The sequence below is a fragment of the Paramisgurnus dabryanus genome, chromosome 1, assembly GCF_030506205.2.
Source record: "Paramisgurnus dabryanus chromosome 1, PD_genome_1.1, whole genome shotgun sequence".
Lineage (NCBI taxonomy): Eukaryota > Metazoa > Chordata > Actinopteri > Cypriniformes > Cobitidae > Paramisgurnus > Paramisgurnus dabryanus.
In genome coordinates this window covers 62,023,994-62,029,993 of record NC_133337.1, presented here as the reverse complement: position 1 = coordinate 62,029,993, position 6,000 = coordinate 62,023,994, and positions in this window count along the sequence as shown.

Below are 6,000 nucleotides of genomic sequence, written 5' to 3'. Positions count from 1 at the left end.
CAGTTTTTTCCAGACTTCCAGTTTGTGGCGGAACATTTGCAATGCGCACGTCACATTATATGCCTAAATGCAACTTCAATGAGGCTCAGCGGAGCGCCGTTGGCTGACGCCGCGAGTGTTTGAACAGAAACTGTCATGTGAGACAGAGGTAGTGATAAACGCGATGTGCAAACATCTGTTTGTGGTGGTCAATTTAAATTTTGTGGCGGACTGAGAAATAAATAAATGTATGGGAATGTACAACAACACTCTCACTTGCATGATGTCACAACAGTAGGCAGCGCAAATATAACGACACACCTATAATCCCTCCCACTGCAAAGTGTTACTAAACTTGATGGAAAAGCTAACCAAGCCAAAGTGAGGTGAGCTGACCCGACCCAAACTACACTAAACCGTGGGTACTATGCAATGGAAAAGCGCCATAAGAGGGAAATCAGTGTCCTGACACCAAACAGATATTCGCCCAGTTACACCCTTATCACAGAATAAATCAATAGACATAATGCTGATTGAAGTGAATTTTATTATGACAAAAGAAGGAGACTGTCAGTGACACCCTAGCATGACATGTATTAATGGAGCAAAAGGCAGGCTAAAGTGGGTGCAATAAAAAGTAAAGAAAAAAAAGATAAATCGCTGGAGTGCAAGAACACAGTGAAACTAACAGAGACATTACACAATTCAGCTTTAATGACAGCTTGTGTGAATATATTAGCTGACTGTCTTCACTTAATCCGGACACTGAAAGGTTATGAAACAATATGACATGAATTAAACATTAAAACCCAATCTAATTTACCCAACAACAGCGCTGTTTATGACTATTATGTTATTTGCCTCGTTGCATTTTACTAAGAACCAGCTCTGAGAAATGCCCTCTCAAACATCTCTACACACTTAATAATGTTGGGTTAAAAATAAAAGTAAAGCACATTCCTAACTGTGGTATACTTTCTGTACTCAGCCATTTGGGTTTAAAGTAACCCAACAGTTGAGTTAATATTATTTTTATTCGCTAACACTTTACTTGAAGGAGATTTTATGCATGTTTATGACAACTGTCATTAAGTGTCATTTGTTCGATTATGTCATTTTCAACGCAAATATGACATTGTTTGAAGTGTCTTCATTATGAAAACTTGACATAAACCAATACATCATAACTTGACACAGCAGAATAATTACAGTATAAAACTTAAGAAACTACCTAGCTGTATGCGTTAACATTACAATAAACTGTAATTTAAATGTCATTAAGTGTTAATACTATGTCAAAAAATTTTAAATACCTTAACAAAATACAACAGACACAAAGTATTATAACATGTATGTGCACAATACATAACAAAACTGACAACTAACAAAACTTTTTTTTTATCCTGCCATAGAAGAAAAAACTAACAAAACATTTAATTAATTTAATTTATTTATTTAATGTAATCATCTGTTTCTGCAGTGATATGGACTCAACACTGCATGGCTTAACCCATTATTGTAATGTTTTCATTTAATTTTGGGTGAATTGTCTCCAAATGCAATATAAAAAAAAATAAATGTTATCAATTTTAATTATTATTATTATTATTATTATTATTATTATTATTATTATTATTATTATTATTATTATTGGATGATTGATTTTATTTCTTAAACACATGGAGGAAACTTAAAAAAACAAAACATTTTGAACTGACGAATATTCATGACGCTGTTATAAAACTATTTGACAGGTTATTAACACTTAATGATATTTTAATTTGTACCACTGTAGTTAAGTTCAAGAAAAATATTCATTACGCTGTTATAAAACTATTTGACAGGTTATTAACACTTAATGACATTTTAATGACAAAATTTGCATCACTAGTAAAAAGTGGTCAATTATGTTGTCTTGGTTATGATGTATTGGTTTATGTCATGTTGTCATAACAAAGACATATATCAAACAATGTCATATTTACAATAAAAATGACATAATTGAACAAATGACAGTTAATTACAGTTGTCATAAACATGCATAAAATCTCCTTCATGCTCATGACATATGTCATGTTATGATTATGAAAGTGTCATGTCAGTCTTATGAACATCTCTTCAAGTAAAATGTTACCTTTTATTTTTTACATTTTTCATAATTATTTTATTATATTATTTAAACAATCATTATTGAATAAATACAAATATTTCGTTTTTTATTTTATTTAGATGTTTTATGAAGTACAACACTGATTTAAATGACATTTTAAATTGCTACACATTTTCAGCAGTATATTTTAAATTAAAGCTGCAAAACAGCACTGTAAAACAATTCATTGCATTCTGTTCACAAATACTTTAAAATTGCATGAATGGGTTTGTTTAATTAGTACAGAAAGGTAACATTAACATAAACTCAGCACAACAACATTACAGTACACTTTATGCCTTTGCATGCATGTGTTAAAATAGGAGTCAAGCAGATGTTTGAACTCGTGTCTCCAAAACGAAGTTCAATTCAAACAGAACCAATGACAGATTTCAGTGATGGCAAGCAGATTTTGAATGTGTTTGACATGACACTAGTCTAGTGTAAGGTGTTTATCGACTTATAATGTAATACTTATAATAGCAATATGATGATATTTCAGGTTAACTTTGAACAAAGGTTTGTATCGTTCAAAAAGCAGAAAAAGAGTCAAATAAATAAAATCATGACAGACTAACCAAAGCTGACAATAAATAACACTTAATGTAATGTTAGCTGTCATTCAGCACACTTTTACTCGATTAACTATAGATGATGAATTAAAAACATTGATACAAACCTTGTTTCTTCAAATAAATCTAACAATTTGTCCTCGCTGAAAACCACCACATACGATTCAAAACTCCCACATCAGGCTGACATGTGACTGTTTCAACCATCAGTGAAATTGACCAACCTGTAACCCAGCGAGCTGAGTAACCCAACACTGCAGAAATAACCCAATAAAATGGCCCAATCAGTTTAACCCAGGCATTCATGGGGTTGAAAAAAGTACCCAACTTTTTTCTGTGTATAATGTATAAACTGGATTCAGTGGCCAGAAGAGCAGCTCTTGTAGTCGACATTGAAACATCTGTCTAGTTCACTTGTAATCAACTCTATTAGTACAAATTGATATTATTAATCTGGTGGTCTTAGACCACAGACAGGTAAATGTAATCTGTAGTAATCAGGCTCATGTAGGATCACAGTAATGCATCTGAACCCTCACAAACCTTTGTGTTTCTATGGAGCTCTGTTATGTGGATTCTAATGAGGTTTCCTGAGGAAAGTTGGCAAGAAAAAATGAATCATTCCTAACTATGCCTCCGGAGAGGGAGGTCAGGAATTAGGTTTCCTGGAGATTAGAGAGAAGCTGAGTTAGTTGAGGGTGCCAAATCTTTCACCGTGTTTAATATGTTATGTTAAGAACGCAGTGGTTGTAAGAAAATTCATGCTTCTGCAGGACAGCTTGTTTTTCTCCATTTACATAAACATCACAGTGAACCAAGATGAGAGAGCCAAAACATTGTAATTGTTATGTAAATGTTTGATGCAGTAAAAACATTTCAGATTCAGTCCAAACTATCCAGAATGTTCATGCTAACTTTAATTAGTGATACATACTTTCCTGTATCCATCTTAGTTCTTTGTATCATAGAATGGAAGAATCAGCACTTTTTGAGACTGAAAACATGATCCGAATACAAAATCTCTTAAATGGTTATGTAAAATAAACTTCACTGAAATGATGTTACGATGATGAAATCCTGTCGTAAAGGTAAGTGTGTCATTTCTACTTCACCAGCAAGATTAAACAGAACCGGAAAATAATGACACTCCCCATCAGCCATTGGTTAAATCTAAATCGTCAGACAAGCAGAAAGTCCTGTCGCAAGTTCATAACATTTTGCTGATGTAATTATGACTGGGTTTGATGTTTTGAAACACAGTTTCCACCAGAGATGCACCAATCAGCCACTCATAAATTAGAACAGTGTTTCTAAAGGTGCCATAAAATGTAAAACTGTATTTGCTAGGCATAGATGAATAATAAGAGTTCTGTACATGGTAATGACATATCATGAGCCTCAAACATGATGTTGCCTCCTTTTATGTAAATCTTGTGCATGCAAAGAACCGCTGGAAAACAGGCCAATCTCAACATAACACTGACTGTGATACTACAGTCGAGATGTACACCCCAAAATTAAATTATACATTAAATGAATTACAATGTTGTAACAATACTAAAAACAAAGTTGTGACTGCTGAGCGCTATAGGCTAGTTAATGCTCTATGCTAACATTTAGGCTGAAATTCTACTATTGACGTTACAATTTGCATGGTACTAAAAAAGACACAAAATTACCACTCAGAAACGTCCATTAACAATCTCCAAACAATTGATTATTCCTCACATTCCATATCTTCATCTGATACCGCCTCAAACATAATGTATGTTTACACACACACAGAGCTACTGAAATGAGCTGCTCTGTGAAACAGCCAATCAGAGCAGAACTCAACATTATTATTCATGACCCTTTCAAATAAGGTAATAATAACCCATTTTATTCTAAATTCAAATCCTAGGGTTGTAAATTGACATGTAAAACCATCTCTGGGTCGGTTTTGCACTTAATAAAGCCACAAACCTTTTATGTAGATATCAGAGAACAATTTACATTATTTCAATGCATTCTTTGGCACCTTTAATGGTGCTTTTGACATTTGAAAGCATATATTGAGTGTATTTAGAGAGATCTGTCAAAGTCTTTAGACCCTCCAGCTTCAGTTAGTTCAGTCATTATAAACTACCCCTTTCCATTTAGTCCAGTCATTATAAACTACCCCTTTCCATTTATTAGACAAGTTGGCTGATTGGCTAATTTCATGCCAGATTTCATAACCTGAACTCCACATTTCACAGCTAAAGATATCACAAATTAATAAGGTGCCAAACACTATTACTGCAGTAAAGACCAAATATAAAAATCTTCATGTGTCAAAAGGATTGCTACCGAGCGCTTTCAAAGTCACTTTTTGATACATTATACAATCTCACAAAAATATATGAACATATTTAATCTTTAGACCTAGAATATGTGTATTTTCTTGATTTTGTTGGTTAAAAGTGGCAAAATGTTGAGTGGTTTATCCATTCTAATAACAGGAAATAGCTTCACAAACTCATTTTTATTTTTGGCTGAATATATCAGAACAGCATGTGCTGACATAATATGGATTGATACACAGATACTTGGTCCATGTTGCTGCATAGTTTTGATACAAATCCAATCAATCATACCTGCCTGTAATTTAAAAAAAAAAAGTGGAAAAACTATCACACACATCCACTCACATAAAGACATGCAAATGAACCGATAAATCTGGAACACACAGTTTCACTTTATTTGTTTGGATAATGACAATAGATAAACTGAACATAAAACTTGATGCGTCCGCATTTGTACAGTAGCCTCTAAATAGTGATATCTATGAAAGCTTTTGCAGATTTCTAGATGTCTTAGCTACAGGACACTGGGAACAGCTTGCTTAGAAGAGACTGAATTGCATCCACATCAATTAATTGCATGCACTGCCTGATTCACTAAAGCAATTATGTAAATCAGGTCGCTCAAACGCTTTTCCCAAAAAAATAAAGTAATGCTGAACGCAATTTCTGCAGTGCAGTCTCCATCTAGCAGCGGGACGTGAGTGATGTTGATTTGCTGTGTTTTACTGCGTCTGTATATTCCCTTCAGTCCAGACACCATAAGAGCACTTGACTACACTACATGTCTGAATAATTGCAGGTTATAATGTTCTTCTTCATTATTTGATCATCATTTGGTGATTTACTGCCGCCATAATCACAAGAAAATGTACACAAACATCTCTTTTAAATAAGATTCCATTTAGCACAGGCGATAAGAGCTCAATGTTAATCGCAGCAGGCGTGTTTTTTATGAATAAGATGCAGGTTTCAA